Source organism: Podarcis cretensis, assembly GCF_951804945.1.
Source record: "Podarcis cretensis genome assembly, chromosome: 2".
Taxonomy (NCBI): Eukaryota; Metazoa; Chordata; class Lepidosauria; order Squamata; family Lacertidae; genus Podarcis; species Podarcis cretensis.
In genome coordinates, this window is record NC_137171.1 from 118,423,003 (window position 1) to 118,439,736 (window position 16,734).

Sequence of the window (16,734 nt, forward strand, 5' to 3'; positions counted from 1 at the left end):
CCCAGATGAAGACAAATGGGTGTGATTATAACTTGGCTGGGAAACAGGGAAATGCAAATATGTCTTTTGCTACACTTGATGGGTGTTTGGTGGAGGGCAAGGAGAACCATGAGGCAGGGTCTAGGATGTTCAGATTACTGCCACCAGACCTCCCCTTTCATGATGTAACTGTGATGTATGAGTGATATAGTTTGGGGGAAGATGTAACATGGGGATTATCAGCTAAAAAAAGTTTGGGGGCTCTTTTGTTCGACCTTGTGGCAGGTGGGAGTCCTGTTGCGACAGTCTTCAGTAAAGACCAAGCCTACTGGCTGCTATTTGGCTCTGGTATTCCTGGCTGGTGTCCTTGTTTCTTGTCCAAGGGAGCCCTCAGATTTCTCTGTTAACAGAAGAGACCCCCGAGGGTCATCTAGTCCAACCCCCTGAAATGCAGGAAGTTCAACTAAAGCTTACTGAACTGAATGAGTAGCTCAGTTGATAGAGCGTGAGACTCTTAATCACAGGGTTGTGGGTTCGAGTCCCGTGTTGGGCGAGAAGATTCCTGCATTACAGGGGGTTGGGCTAGATGACCCTTGGGGTCCCTTCCAAATCTACAATTCTGTGAGCCACCCAAGAACTCCATTAACCTTCACCTGCAGAACTACCATTCCCAGGGTCCCGGGGAGAAAAACTGGGACTTCTGCTTTGCCACAAAGGACCCTCTTGCTGCTGCCGCCCCCTCCTCATGTTGCAAAACTGCAACCTGGACGGCTTTAAAAGTGGATTAGGCAAATTCATGGGGGCTACCAATGGCTACTGGCCATGATGGCTGTGCTCTGCCTCTGCGGTTGGAGGCAGAGATGCTTCTGAATACCCTGAATCCAGGTTGCTGGGATCTGCAGGGGGCAGAGGGCTTTTGCGCTTGAATCGCGCCTGCAGACTTCCCCTTGGGCATCTGCTTGGCTGCAGTGAGAACAGGATGCCACAAGGTGTGACTGGAAAGTTGGGTCACAGAAATCAAACACCACTTTTCTGGGCACAGCCCAGGAGGAAGGAGCGGAACCACTGTATAACGGTGCCCCCAGCTCCCAGCCCCACCAGACGCTCCAGAAGGATGTTATGGTCGATGGTGTCAAAGACTGCTGAGAGATCCAGCAGAACTAGGAAACAGCTCTCACCTTTGTCCCTAGCCCGCCGGAGATCATCAACCAGCGCGACCAAGGCAGGTTCAGTCCCATGATGAGACCTGAATCCCGACTGGAAGGGATCCAAATGGTCCGCTTCTTCCAGGCGTGCCTGGAGTTGTTCAGCAACCGCTCGCTCAATCACCTTGCCCAAGAATGGAAGGTTTGAGACTGGGTTGAGTTGGCCCTATTGGCAGCATCTAAAGATATTTTTTTTAAGAAGCGGTTTGATAACCGCCTCTTTCAGCGGGTCTGGGAAGGCTCCCTCACAGAGAGAAGCATTCACTGGTTTGAACATTTGACAGGTTTTTATTATTTTCTCCTTTTGCAAGACAGTGGGTACATTTGACACTTAAAAAGTTACATTTAGTTCAGAGATATAAAGTTACATTCAGTAGGGAGACAACATAAAACTAACATTAAAGAAATTAACATTAGTACAGAGACGGTGAACACAATTATAATATCTCACAGGGGCTGGAAAAGGAAGCAATGCAGCCGACTCTACCGTGGTTTTGAGCATCACAGGGAGCAATGCAGGGGGGCAGACAAGTGGGGATCCTTTATTGATAGCAAATATTTATTCCCTTATTGATACAGAGGAAAAGAAACCTTTATTCAACTCAAAATTCTTATAACACAATCAAAAAGCATTCGCTGCTCCTTGAGAAAACATTCAGGAACTGCAAAGCACTGGAGACATATTAGTTTTAAAAAATAAAATAAAGATCATGTGATCAATGAGTCATTTCCAGGAAGGGAAACTCCCAGTGGCTGAAAACTGAGAAAGTGAAACTTAACTCGGATCTTTGGTGCGAGGGAGCCATGGCTGCTGCAGGGGGTCACATCCAGCGTCTCCGTGATGAAGCCACTTGCTCCATCTGCCTGGATTACTTCAAGGATCCAGTGACCATCCCAGAGTGTGGGCACAACTTCTGCCGATCCTGCTTGATCCAGTGCTGGGGGGAATCGGAGGCAGAGGCTTCCTGCCCTCAGTGCAGAGAAAGAGTCCAGAGGAGGAGCCTCATCCCCAACCGGCAAGTGGCAAACTTCGTAGAATTAATCGTGAATCTCAGCCTTCAAGAGGGAAAGGAGGAAGGAGGGAAAGGAGGAGTCTGCGAGGAGCACCAGGAGCCCCTGAAGCTCTTTTGCAAGGAGGATGAAGCCCCCATCTGCCTGGTGTGTGACAGATCCAAGGACCACAAACATCACGAGGTGATTCCTCTGAAGGAGGCTTCCGAGGAATACAAGGTAGGAGATCCCTGGATCTTGAGGGGGAGAAATAGCTGTGGATTCTTCTTGGGAGGTTTTCTTTTTAATTCTCAGGTCCAAAGTAGGCATGGCATGAATTCATCCTTGTTTATTATGTAAAAAGCAGCCAAGGGGAAGCCTGAGGGCTCCTGGGATGACTGGGAGGAGGGAGTTCAAGTCTTTTTCTCTGCCAGGGGGACAAAGGGATCTCCCCTGATATCCCTGAGAAGCATCTGCAAAGACTAGGTAGAAGTCTGTAAGGAAGGGGTGACCTAACTGGGTCCCAGAGCCCCACAGGGATGCCACAGAAGAAAGGTAGCTGGACCCAAAAAGGTTGAAAACCTCTGGACTTTTATTTCCTCCAGTAAACTACTTTGCTATTATAGTCTTGCTATGTGTCTCAATCAAACCTGAGTTTTCCCTTTTCTCTTAGGAAGAGATCTGTCGCCGCCTGGAGATTCTGAGGAAAGAGAGAGAGGAAATTCTGGCCCATCAAGCAGCCCTGGACAAGGAATGCAAAGACCTCCTTGTAAGTGCCACTCTTATTACTAGGGAGGGAACAAGCACTGGAAGAGTCCAGTCAGGACTGGGGAGGGTGGGGAAATCTGCCCATTTCAGCTTCTTCCTATTTCTCCTTTTCCATATCAGTTTGTTTATTCATTTATTATTCTGAAAATGAATTAGATATTAGGGTGGCTACCTCCTTGTATAAATATTTTAAAATGTACTTTACCCTCATAAATACATTTTTTGTGAACATTACCTGGCTTGTTCAACCTTGAAAAATTCAGAGGTGTGAATTTCAAAAGACTGCTCTGTTTCAGTATCCATATTTTTCCAGCAATTGCGAATTAGGTCAGTTCACCTTTGAATGCAGTTAAATTGAGCTTATTTCCCATTGTCATTTATTATGTAAAAAGAAGTGAAGGAGAAGCCTGAGGAATTGTGAGCTGAGAGGGTGGAAGCAGGTTAATTCAAATCCTGATTTACCATAAATGTTACTAAAGAATTGTCTTTCTAAATGTGTGCTCTCCTTCATCTTTAGGAAACTCAGGCCATTTTGAACCTTTACAGAAAACAAGGGAGCTATGGGGATGAACTCTGCACTTTGTCCTCCTCCTCCTCTGTTTCTCTTCCCTTCCTACACCTAAATGGCACCAGCCTAAACTGAGGGGAGTTTTATGTCCCTGGATGTTCTCTGAACAACTTTGAACTCTGGTTATGCCATGCCCCAAAACATGCAGGGAACATCCGTGGCTAGGAAAAATGCTCCTTCCTTTAGGCTGTAGCCCTCTGCAAAATAGAAGTCAATAGAAACAGTAATGGAGAGGGTCTCCCTTCAAAATAAAGGTTTACTTCTTTAGCCACTGGAGGGTTCATGTCTCTGAAAAATCAGAAGTGTCCTCCCTGTGGAATTCTCACATTTCCCTTCCTGATGTTTTGAGGGCTGAGCACCTTCCACACTCTGACCTCCTCTTTTCTTGCAGAAATTAACAGAAATGGAGAGGCTGAAGGCCGTGGAGAAGTTCAGAGAACTGCGCCAGTTCCTGGAAGAACAAGAAAAATGTCTGCTGACTCACGTGGAAGAGGTGGAGAAGAAGATTGCAGGGAGAAGGGATGAGCAGCTGGCCAGACTCTCCAGGAAACTCTCCTCTCTTGAGAGGATCATCCAGGAGATGGAGGAGAAGCGTCAGCAGCCAGCGAGTGAACTCCTGCAGGTAAGATGGTGGCAGGAGCAGCCCAAGGCTCCAGGAAAAGGCTGCCCCTTTCATGTACGCAAGGAGTGCAGGGGCTGAGTTGATGGAGCCTCTAGTCAGGTTTGGAATGGACAGGAAGACCAGAGAGACCTAGGACTCGCATGAATGCAGAGTAGAGATTCGTCTGTGTTCTTGATGGAAAGGGAGCTGATCTTCTGCTCTTTGCTGATGCTTTGTCTCCGAATGCCCTTCAGCTGTGATGTGGAAATGTGAACAACATGATACTGGAAAAATTCATAATTTCAGAATGGAAAAATAAAACTGTGAGAAACCCAAACTGGCTGATTCAGCCATTCCTACCCAAAACCTTGGCGTGTGCCAGGCAGACTGACATCCGAGGGCCAGGGTCTGAGGGGGTCTTCCTAGTGTGGCCTGTGGTGTGCAGTGAATTCCCTTTTCTTTTCCCCTCTAGGATGTGAGAAGGACCCTGCAGAGGTAAGTGGATCTGGCTCATTTCCATTCTTTGAAGCAGAGATGCAGGAACCTCAAACATGGCCCTCCAATGGCTGCAGGGGGAGACTGTAGGACTCACTCCCTGCAGCACCTCACACTTTCTGTTCATTTACTTTTTGGTAATTTCAAACATCTAGAAGAGAAAGTCCCAAAGATGCTTGGGAAGAGCTTAGGACATATTTCAATGTCCAACTAGAAGCCCCTCAACTCTGGTAACTCAGCTCCTTTGAGGCACTAAGGGAGGGAAGGTCTGTTGGTCTACAATAGGTGGGATCCTTTTCTTGGGAGTGTTTCCACAGTGAGAAGCTGAAGGTGGTCTGGAGTGGCGGGTCTAGTTGTTTGATGCTCCTGGAGGGAGAGTCCCATGGGGCATGAGGTTGCGTCCTTCCTGGGTGAGAGAGGGGGTGAAGGGAAGGTTGAGGTTGTTCTCCTTGACCACTGGGCAGCTTTGGACATCACTCACATCCTCTGGGGAGGCTCAGGGAGGGAGGGATCGCAGGCATTCCACATCAGGGGTTTGGTTCTTAAGTCCTGGGGCCTTCCCAGAAGTTGTTAGGGGGCAGCATCGTTGGAAGCCATGGGAGCCCTCCGGTGGTGTCGCTTGGGGTTACATCTTGTCCCTTGTGCTGTTTAGCATCCTTACGAAGCCACTGACCAGGGCTTGGAGGTGGGTGTCAAGAGATGAAGCTGAATCCTGAAATTACCTGTTGGGAAATGAACTTCAACTTTGTTCATTATAATAATTAGGGAGATGGGGCCACAATGGGGCCATTCATTGTTTTTCTTTTCACCAGGTATGAGGAAAGAGAGAGTCCAGAGAAGCCACTGGCTTTCCCTCTAGAGCTGAGGAACAGGATCTTGGAATCCTGTGATCTCAATCACCTTGTGGAGGATACAATAAAACAATGGAAAGGTAATGAAAACTGGCTGCCAGGATTTCACACTGGGAATTCTGTTACTTCTTCAGAACTGAACATACCAGGCTTTTATTGCATGGAATTGAGTAACCCCAGGATCCCTTCCTTCTTGGGGCTCCAGCCTTCATTTCCTGTCCCCCCAAGTGGCCCATGTATATTGTGACGCTGGATCCTGTAAAGAAAGCCTGAACCAGAGTGTACAGCAAAGTCAGGATTTTTTCCTCCCATGTGCATCTGTTTACAGCTATACAAAACCTCCTTTTCCTTGTGGTTCCCTATCTGCACAATCTGGGGTTGTCCTTTGGGAGGTTCTCCTGCTCTGAATGGAGTCAAAGGGCATTAAGAAGCCCCCAGTTCCCCCTCTGCCTCCTGCTCAGGCTTCTTTCTCAGCCGTGGAGCCAAGGCCTGAGCCGTCTCCTCCTCGAACGTCCCCCTGCAGCTGCCATATCTAGGGATTCAGCCTTCAAGATCTCCTGAGAGTTCCCCCACTGAGAGTGGAAGCAAGAGCACATGAGCCCCAAAGGGCACAATTATGCTTGTTAAGAACCTTAAAGATTTGTAGAAGGTCTGTGAGGAAGGGCTTCCTTTTGCCTGAGAGCTCTGCCAATTCTTCCTCATCAAACTTTGCTTCTCCTTATGTCTCACAATTTTGGTTTTAATGATTCCCCCCACCACTTTACTTGGGGAAGATGTTAAGGCTGCCTCCATCTCCCCTCTGCCTCCTTTTACGGGATTCCTATTCCTCTGCCTCATCTCCAGTCCAAGAATGCAGAGCCCAATTTCAGGGACAAAGTTCAGAGACCAGCAGGATTCATGTTGAATATTTTTATTCTCTTATTTGTAAGCTTGCTTTATGATTGCTGAGGGTTTTTTTGGTTTGTTTTCTTAAAAGATTTTTATTAAAAGTTTCAACATAACAAATTATCAAAAACATATCATCCTCATCCCCCCCCCCCCATTTTCCCCCTCCCTCCCACCCGGACTTCCCTCGGCTCCTCCCTCTGGTTTTCCAACAGATATTATTCTCTGCATTTTATAAAATGGTAAAGATCCTTAAGCAATCTATCTATTATGTTAACAATAATAAAAAAAATGTGTATGTTTATTCAAAACCTGCCAAGGAGTCCAGTTCATTTTGTTGTTTCTTTAAATACTTTGTAAAAGGTTCCCATTCTTCTTTAAAGTCACAGTTGTCCTTATCACACAGTTTGTATGTTAGTTTGCCAATTCCGCATATTCCATCCATTTCCCTTGCCACTGTTCTTTTGTCGGGGTTTCTTCATTCTTCCATCCTTGTGCTATTAAGATTTTTGCCGCCACTCTCGCATACATAAGTATGTTATTCATTTTCTTTGGCAGGTCTCTACCTACAATCCCTTCTGGCTTCTTTACAAATGTTCATTTGAACATTTTCTTTAACTCATTATATATCATTTCCCGATTTTTTAAAATTTCTCTACAATCCCACCACATGTGATAAAAAGTCCCTTCTTTTTCCTTGCATTTCTAGCATATATTTGACCCAGTTTTGTACATTTTTGCAATCTGTACTTGTGTAATGTACCATCTACACATCATTTTCATGTAGTTTTCTTTTAAAAGGGAACAACCTGTAAATTTTAAATCTGTTTTCCACAATCTTTCCCAATCTTTGTACTATGATTGCTGAGTTTTAAAGCTTTAGTTAATTTCATAGATGCTTCCTATGATTTTCATGTTTATAATTATTTATGTACAATTTAATTAATATTTAATAACTGTAATTTAAGGATGCCACGTTATGAAGTGTTACTTTTGTATGGAGATTTATTTCTGGTGGAAGAGTGTTGCCCTTACACTTTATATCTTTTTGCTTCCTCAGATGCTCTGCTATACAGAAAACCAATTCCGAAAGGTAAATTTCCAGGGGAGGAACAATTTGACAGGAGGGATAGGGACTGGTATTTCATGGGTGTTGAGCAGTCTGTTCTGCAGACTTTGGGACCCCCATCAATGGCGTAACTCTGGGAAACAGTCCTCTAGTGGTGTTTGGGTTATTTCTATGTCCCATGAATGAACTGGGAGGGAGGTTGAAGGCTTGGATTGGGGGCAGAGCTTGTCCCTGAGAAGAACCTGCACACCAGTCTGAGTTCCTTTCCTGCCAATAGACTATTATCCTGCTTTTCCCCTTAATTTTATTGATTTTGCTTTCTTTCATAAAATTTATATATTGCTTGATTGTGGGGAAAAGCCTCAGAGCCTTACAATATGTTACAAAAGCCCTTAAGGAGAATCCTACAGGGTCAGTCCAATGTCCATCTTGTCAAGTTCTCATGTATAAGGAATAAGTGTGTTAAAAGGGGCACCCGCAAGCACCCAGTCCCTCCTCCACCTCCTGCCAGGCTGGTCTCCCAGCAGCAGAGCCAAGGCCTGAGCCGCCCTTTCCTCAGAGTTTCAACCTCACCAGCCATTTCTCGTGCTTCAGCCATCCCCATCGCCTGAGAGTTCCCACAGTTCTTTCGAGATCAGCCCCATTCCAGGAGGGAAGACTTCCCATTGCACGAGACCCTTGGAATTACATGGCAAAGCTCTGCCAATTCTTCCTCTGCAATTTGGTTTGTCAGCATGCTTGGAAATTCCAGTTTCAACAGCTTTTCCCCACCAGTTTACTTGGGGCAGATGTTAAACCTTTCTTCATCCATCCAGTTCAGATCCCCATCTCATTTGTGGATTTTGAATGATTGTATTCCTCCATTTTCTAGTATGGTTTACCATTTCTGATTTTTCCATATAATCATGGAATAGCGAAGTTTGAAAGGTTCCCAAGGATCATCTAGTCCAGCCCCCGCAATGCAGGAATCACAGCTAAACACGTTACCGTATTTTTCGCTCTATTGGATGCACCCAACCATAGGACGCACCTTGTTGGTTTTTTTTAAATAATAGTTTTTTATTAAGTTTTCCATTTTAACAATCCAATGAAATCACATTAAATATTCCAAATTGTACAAATACATATCATAAAGTCCAAATATTTTGCCAAATTATAAATTTTTGTTGGGGGTTCCCATGCTTCAAGTTCAGTGGGGTCCAATCATCTTATATTTCTACTGCCTTAAGTTTCCAATAGTCCCTTCTTTAAATCTTCCTGTTATCCTTCTTTCATTCATAGCCTCTGAGTCGTGCAATAATATGCTTCTGTGTGAACTTTGTGTGACTCTCCTTTTTTTTTTTTTTTGCAGCTGGTAAGTCTTTTACTTGCAGTATGTCCTCACATGCTGGTGTTTATGCCGAATCCATCCAAAAGTCCTTCTCTGGTGGCAGACACCATCTTTTCCCAGTTCCGATGAAATAAAATCTAGGCATTTGCTCATTAATTTTCTCAGACAGGTTGCACCAAACATTAGTCTTTCCAGAGGAGGTTTGCCAAGTCAGACTTGAAGTACAGATATGATAACAAAGTAAGAGCTCGCCTCCCCCTATGACTATTAATCTCTGCAACTCAGTCTGTCTCATAATGGCAGATCCCGATTAAATAGTGCATCACAGGAGAGTCATTTATCTTCTTCCAAATATTTAAAATAACAAAGGCTTCAGTTAGTATGATTATTTCCACACAGTTTATATTTTCCGATCTCTCTTGCTATAGGTAGTGTAGATGATTCTTCTGGGGGGGGGGCGTTGTTAGGTATTATTGTAGTAGAAAAAGAAAAAGTTTTATCCCCTCCTTTCCGTTCTGTTCCAACATACCGGCTTAGATGTTATTCTTTGATGTTATCTTCTTCCTTCCGTCACTCTTAGCACCTCAGTGGCTGTAGCTGTAGTTGGCAGATTAAATACCCTTTCTTCGCCCAAAGCATGTACAATCTTAAATCCAATTTTTAACCTTAAGAAACGGGGAGCGCTCACGAAGACAGTGTCCAGGAGATACGAGCTCTCTCTCGAGGGCTTTCCATCCAGTGCCCCCACCCCCTCCTTCTTTACGAACTCGGGGGTGGTTTGTGGGGAGGCGGATGAGACTGCATCTTCCCTTCCACCGGGAAGAATTTGGGAGGCTGATTACTCCCATCTCAGCCTCTAAATTACCTCGTGTGAGCTGGAGAGATGGTACTGTCGGCCATCTTCCATGGTTTCCCTAGCGGAGCACCTTGTTTTAGAGGGGGAGAACAAGAAAAAAATTATCCCCCTCTCTGCTCAGCGCCCCCTCAGCGAAGACGCAGTAGAAACAGAGCCCCTTCCATTTCTTCTCCCACTTGGCTGAAGGGGCGCTGTGCAGCTCTCCCTCTCTGCTGAAGCCAGGAGAGTCTTGCTCTGCAGGCTTCGAAAGCAATGCGAAGCCTCTGGAGTACGGAGGGAGCGCTCCCTCTGCGCTTCGGAGGCTTCGCGTTGCTATCGCTGAAGCCAAGGAGCCTGCATTTGCTCCATAGGACGCACACACATTTCCCCTTAATTTTTGGAGGGGAAAAGTGCATCCTATAGAGTGAAAAATACGGTAGTTGTTTTAATTCCTTAGGCCTAGTGATATTACATTCTCAGGAATAATCTTTTGGTCAATAGTTAACATCACTACTTAGGCCTACAGCTGTCGTCTTTGCAAATATTCTGTTATATGATTTAATCTTTTGCTTGAAATAAGGAAACAACAGATGCTATGTTATGTTGATGTTTTGTAAAAAAAGATTTATTTTTAAGCTACTGCATTGTAGCCTGTTAAGCCTGTCTTTTTGCTTCCTCAGATGTTCAGTCATTCAGAAATCTTCAGAAAGGTAAATTTCACATGGAGACCCCAATTCACAGGAGGGGGGGGGACTAGTGTTTCATGGGGGTCAAGAGTCTGTTCTGTACAGCTTGACTCTAGCCCTGCTGTTTGTACCACAAAGGCAGAGAGGGTGGACTTGAAGGTGCAGAAGGGGGGGGGGGGGGGAGAAACGGCCCAGAAGGATCAGAAAAAAGAGGGAAGAGTTTCATTCCTGCCTAGAGGGAGTTGGGTTGTTTTTCCATGTGACCTTTTTCAGGACTGGTTGCCACATGTCCTCTTTTTCTCGGACAGGTCCTCTATTTTCATAATTAAAATTTCTCCCCTGGGCGGATTTTTAAAATTTGGCAAAATGTCTCAAGTTGTTTGGTTTGGTTTACAGTAACCCATGAAAAAAATTCTAGTGCATTAGACTCAGATCTAAGGCACCCAGCTAAGCTAGCCTAGAGCAGAGAATTGCAACAGAGCAGCATCTTAAGCTAGCCACATCCTGTATAAAACCCTTCTCTTGTGACTGAACTAAAAGGATGCTGGCTCAGCTACAAGATCTTGGAGAAGAAATATGGGAGGGCAAGAGTTAACATCCCCCTGCCCTTAAGGAGAGTCCATATGTATATATTTAACAGTTTAATAAATTGTTCTGTGCACACTTGCGTTCACAAAGATGTGAACACGAGCCCAAATACTTTCATGTGGCAAGCAAAGGAGCAATATGTATTATTATTCTTATTCTTTGGTTGTTGAAAGTTAAGAACATTGCTACTAGCAGTATATCACAGCTTCGAAAGCCTACATAGAGTAGGGGTATTTAAAATGAGAGTTGTCATAGCGATCCATGGTTAAGAGTAGAAGTTGGCAAATGTGTCCTCTTTTTTGTTCTTCAAAATATGGCAACTCTACACTTGCCTATCATGACTGTCTTAGCCCCTGACTGGTAACTTTTTGAGTTATTCCCCCTTTCCCCCAGGGAACTAGTTTAATGGTATATATTAAATCCAAAGGAGAAGAATGGAATAAGCAGTCCTTTGTAAAATTGCCCTGACATCTGCCTCTTCTTCCCTGGGGGCAAGGCCTAAACTTCCAAGATGGTTGGGAGGAAGGAGAGACCAAGTGGGTGAGAAAGATGAAGAGCAGGAATAAACAGGCTCCCCACTTAATGCGATTTTCACTTGTAGGCACAAGGGCCCAGAACGTGACCCCCACGAAAGTGAGGGGAGGCCTATATGTGCTTTAATGTATTTTTATGCTGTGAACCACCCTGAGACCAATGGATGAAGGGCAGTATGCAAATATTATTATTATTATTATTATTATTATTATTATTATTATTATTATTACTACTACTACTACAGGGGGGGCCTCATATCCCAGCCCAACCCAGAGCTCCCCAAAAGCCAATCCCCTCTCCTGCCTCCTCCAATTCTCCCCTCTTTCCCCTTAGATAACACAGAAGAGATGAGTAAAAGGGTTCCTGGGTTGTTTTTCCCCTTAGAAAATGCCTGGGTTGAGAGGAGGGCAGGCACAATACACATCGAATATAAGAAAGTGACGGGAACTGATTTAAAAACCATCAAGGAAGATATTTATTCTGATGAGAGTCTGCAAGGAGGAGTCTCAGTCTAGCATGCGATGCAAAGAAATCCCCTTGGTCTGAAAGGGAATCTGGGTTTTTTGGGTGTTTTTTATTTATCTATCTATCTATCTATCATCTGTCAGGATGTCTGTTTCTGTCACTCAGCTGACTCTGCCTCTCTTCTCTTTCCCTCATCTTCTCCCCAACAGCAAATGTCACTCTGGATCCAGACACAGCCCATCCCAGGCTCATCCTGTTGGAGGATGGGAAAATCGTGAGATGGGGAGACAAACCTCAAGCCCTGCCTGATAATCCCGAGAGATTCAATGCCTGGCCTTGTGTGTTGGGACGTGAGGCATTCACAGCAGGCAGACATTTCTGGGAAGTCACTGTGGAAAGTGGGGAATGGTGGGGTTTGGGGGTCGCCAGGAAGTCTGTGGAGAGAAAGGGCGGCTTCCCCTTAAGCCCTGAGAGAGGGGTCTGGGCTGTGGGGAAGAGGGGAGGGGTGTACTTGGCCTGCACCTCCCCTGTTTCCTCTCCTCTGTCCCTGAGGGAGGAGCCCAGGAGGATCCGGGTGACTCTGGACTATGAAGGGGGACGTGTGTCTTTTTATGCTGCTGACTCAGGAGCCGAACTCTACACGTTCTCAGGAGCCTCGTTCTCTGGAGAGACCCTCCTCCCTTTCTTTCGTCTGGGGGGAAATTGTACAACCCCCCTCATTATCTCCTGAGGAGACTAAATCTGTCTCTCAGGCCAAGCAGGAGTTTCCCTTCAGACCAAAATGACTGATATAAAAACCATTTACCCGCCAAGAGCCCTTTGGGCAGTTTTCCAAGGGCCCTTTGAGAGGATTCATTCCAGTCAAAATCAGCAGAAATAACAAAACAAAAATGGGTTGCTCTTTTCATTTTCTTTCCTTTTCCCAGAATTCCCTCTGCAGCTCACTTCTTAAAGAGACAGTCACACTTTTTGGAGTCCTAATAAATTTTCTCACCTTCAATCTTGTTTTCCATTTGAGGTGTCTGATTTGGCAGAGGACGAGACTCTTGATCCCAGGGTTGTGGGTCTGAGCCCCACGTTGGGCAAAGGTTTCCTGCACTGCAGGGGGTGGGACTAGATGACTCTCAGGACCCCTCACAACTCTGCAATTCTAGGAAACCTTCCTCTCCCCACAAGACCTTATGCAGCTGTGAAAATGCATGCATCGTCGGATTAATAGAGGACAAAAAAAATGAACCCCTTCCCCCACGTCAGGCAGGATAGCTCCTTGCTCTGGAGACCTCAGACGGGAAGAAAAAGAAAAGAAATTGAGCAGGGCATCATCTTCAAATGCCCTCTGTAGAAACAGCCTTGCCATCTCCACACATTGTCAGAAGTAAACCGTCTTGCATTGAGCAGGGCTTCTGCTCAGTTAAATGTGTTTTGAGTGGATGCATTAATGTTTCTTATTCACAGGCTGGATTCTGTCTATCAGGGGCATCAAATGGGGTGTCCTCTGGATAATGCTGGACTCCAACTCCCCTCCGACTCATCCAGCATGGCCAGGGGTCAGAGAGGATGGGAGTTGCAGTCTGGCAGCTTCCAGAAGGGGCCCCATGGGCTGTGCTGCCCCACACATTACGCAGGGCACCTTCCCTGTGTTCCTGAGCCCCACCCCAAATACACAGTGCTCCCCCAAGGAGCGCCATTTCGCCACCAGGTGCATCTGATTTCTCTCCTTGGATACTAACAGCTGGAACAACACATGCCTGTGGAATTGACCTCTCTCAAAGACCAGGCAGGACTCACTCTGGCTCCACTATCAGGGCCACTGACTACTGACCGATCCAGCCTGCTCTCCTTTCCCTGCGTTTCCCACAGGGTGGTGGCACATAATGGAATAAAGACACCTTCCCCCCCTCCACCACCATTGACATTTGTTGAAGCAGATGCACAGGTTTCTGTTTTTGTTTTAAAATCAATTAACTGTAATGTATACTCTGAAGACGTTAATGTTCATTGTGAGTGGCTGTGGGGCAAAGCTTCCTGGGACAGCGACATCTGAAGAAGAAACTAAACTGAGCTGTGCAAACTTGATGTTGGACTAAACAGACCTTTGGCTTTCCTGATAAAGTCGTACCTTGGTTCTCGAACAGAATACGTTCCGGGAGTCCATTCGACTCCCCAGAACTGTTCAAAAACCAAGGTGTGGCTTCCGATTGGCTGCAGGACCGTCCTGCAGCCAATCGGAAGCTGTGGAAGCCATGCCAGACATTCGGCTTCCAAAAATCGCTTGAAAGCCGAAACGCTCACTTCTAGGTTTTGGTAGTTTGGGAGCCAAGGTGTTTGAAATCCAAGGTACGACTGTACAGTGGTACCTCTGGTTGCGAACGGGATCCGTTCTGGAGGCCCATTCGCAACATGAAAAGAGAGCAACCTGCAGTGGCACGTCTGCGCACGCACGGGTTGTGATTTGTTGCTTCTGCGCATGCGCATGACATCATTTTGTGCATCTTCACATGTGCGAGCGGCGAAACCCGGAAGTAACCCTTTCGGTACTTCCGGGTTGCCACGGGACGTATCCTGAAAGAACATAACATGAAGGGAATGTAACATGAGGTATGACTGTATTCTTAATTTAATTTAATTACTGAATGATGCGGAAAGGACCTTTTCAAGGTGGTCTCTCCATCTGCTATGAGATTTGACCGCAGCCTGACACCTTCCCCTTCCTTTTATGCCACAGATAAAAAGCACATACTTCTCCTGACCTTCCTCTTTGCCACTCAATAACAGTGGCAAATGGCAACAAAATAGAGATCTCTAAAACTCGGGACCTTATTTTATTTTCCAACCGGGGATGCCCATTGAGGTAGTTCTCCCCACCCTCTTAGCCAATCTCCCCTTCCTGTTTCAAATGGCTTCTCGCGTGTACGAGGAGATTTGGCCTCTGAGTGAAGCCCTTTCCGCACTCCAGGCACTTGTATGGCTTCACCCCAGTGTGGGTTCTCTCGTGCTTGAGAAGGTTGGAGCGATGGCTGAAGCTCTTCTCGCAGACCGAGCAGTGAAACGGTTTCTCCCTCGTGTGTGTCCTGTGGTGAACGACAAAGGCCGACTTGTCCCGGAAGCTTTTGGGACAGTCCGGGCACTGGAAGGGTTTTTCTCCCGTGTGGATCTTCTCATGCTGAACCAGCCCGGCGTTCTGAGAGAAGCATTTCCCACACTCGGCACACTTGTACGGCTTCTCGCCCGTGTGAGCTCGCTTGTGTTTCATGAGGGACGACCCGTCACCAAAACTCTTCCCGCACTCTCCACACTTGTAGGGCTTCTCTCCCGTGTGGATCCTTTCGTGCGCGAGGAGGTTGGTGCGATGACGGAAGTTCTTCCCGCACCCAGAGCACGGGTACGGTTTCTCCTCGGTGTGGATCCGTCTGTGCACGAGGAAAGCGGATTTATTCCTGAAGCTTTTGGCGCAGTCGGGGCACTGGTGTGGCTTCTCGCCCGTGTGGATTCTCAGATGTCGAATAAGATCGAATCTCTGCCTGAAACTTTTCCCGCAGTCTTGGCAGCGATAGGGCTTCTCTCCCGTGTGGATCCTCTGGTGAGACACAAGCCCAGTGCGCCTACTAAAGCTCTGTCCGCAGTCCAGGCAAGCAAAGGGCTTCTCTTGCGTGTGGGTTCTCTCATGTGCCGTAAGATGCGATCGCTGGTTGAAGTTTTTCCCGCAGTCCGGGCAGTTGAAGGGCTTCTCCCCAGTGTGGATTCTCTGATGTGCAACTAGGACATTCCTCCTGCGGAAAATCTTCCCACAGTCGGAGCAGATGTAGGGTTTCTCTCCTGAGTGCATTCTCTGGTGTTCGGTGAGCTCCGCCTTGCAGCGAAAGGACTTTCCGCACTCAGCGCATGTCTCACCCTTGAGGAACCTTTGCTGGACTGGTATGGCAGAGAGCTGGAAAGGAACAGATTTGCCTTCTTCATTCTGGGGGTGAGTTTCCTGCTGGTTTTCGGATGCTGGTCCCCAGTCGGCATATCGTGATACAGTCCGTTCTGCTCTCCCTGGCAGCATCCAATGTGGTTCAGCTTCTTCAGAATTGACTGGTACAATCTTCTTCTCCTCACCATCTGTTGGGGGGAGGGGAGGGATCCTTAGAAAGAGATTTTCCTTCCCCAAGGAAAAAAGAGGGCCTGGATAACAATCAAATACAGTGGAGCCTCGCAAGACGAAATTAATTCGTTCTGCGAGTTTTTTCGTCTACCGAATTTTTTGTCTTGCGAAGCACGGATTCCCATAGGAATGCATTGAAAATCAATTAATGTGTTCCTATGGTCAAAAAAAGTCCAAACAAAGCCAAATTTGGAACAACAAGAGTTTATTAAGTGCTCTTTAAAGTCACACATACTGTAAAGAGCATTTCAAAAATTGAAGGAACAATAGTTTAAGTTTCTAAACATGACAGAAAAACATTTAAAAATCACCAAAGTGTACACAGTACTGTACATACATTTTCTAAGGCTCTGGGGGACAACTCGAAGAAGGTTCCTCTTCCACTCTTTGCTTCTTGCTGAAGAACCTGCCCATGGTCTGCTGCTTCATCCGCCTTTTCAGCACCTCCCTGAAAGACGACATGACCCTCGTATCAAAAATGTTTGCAAGGTCACGTGTCAGGTCCTTGTCAGGGTGGTGCCGCTCTGCAAAAGCCTGCACATCTTTCCACTTCTGGCAAATGTCCCTCAGTTCTTTGAAGGACAGCCGTTCCTCAGTTGCTTCCTCCTCTTCCAGCAAGGCCTGTTCCTGCGCAGCCTCTGCCTGCAGTTCGACCAGCTCCTGGGTGGTCAGCTCGTGGTTGTGCTCCTCCACCAGCTCGCTGACGTCCTCCTCTGTGACCTCCAGGCCCATGGCCCTCCC

General features: G+C 46.5%; 1 pseudogene across 1 annotated transcript; it reads left to right on the top strand.

The window, feature by feature from the left end:
• The first annotated feature begins 1,888 nt into the window (after positions 1–1,888).
• On the top strand, positions 1,889–13,754 carry LOC307209116 (zinc finger protein RFP-like; annotated as a pseudogene). The gene is made up of 8 exons (XR_013843979.1): positions 1,889–2,414; positions 2,848–2,943; positions 3,902–4,132; positions 4,584–4,606; positions 5,419–5,537; positions 7,403–7,435; positions 10,257–10,286; positions 12,059–13,754. The product of XR_013843979.1 is annotated as a zinc finger protein RFP-like (transcript).
• The last annotated feature ends 2,980 nt before the right edge of the window (positions 13,755–16,734 follow it).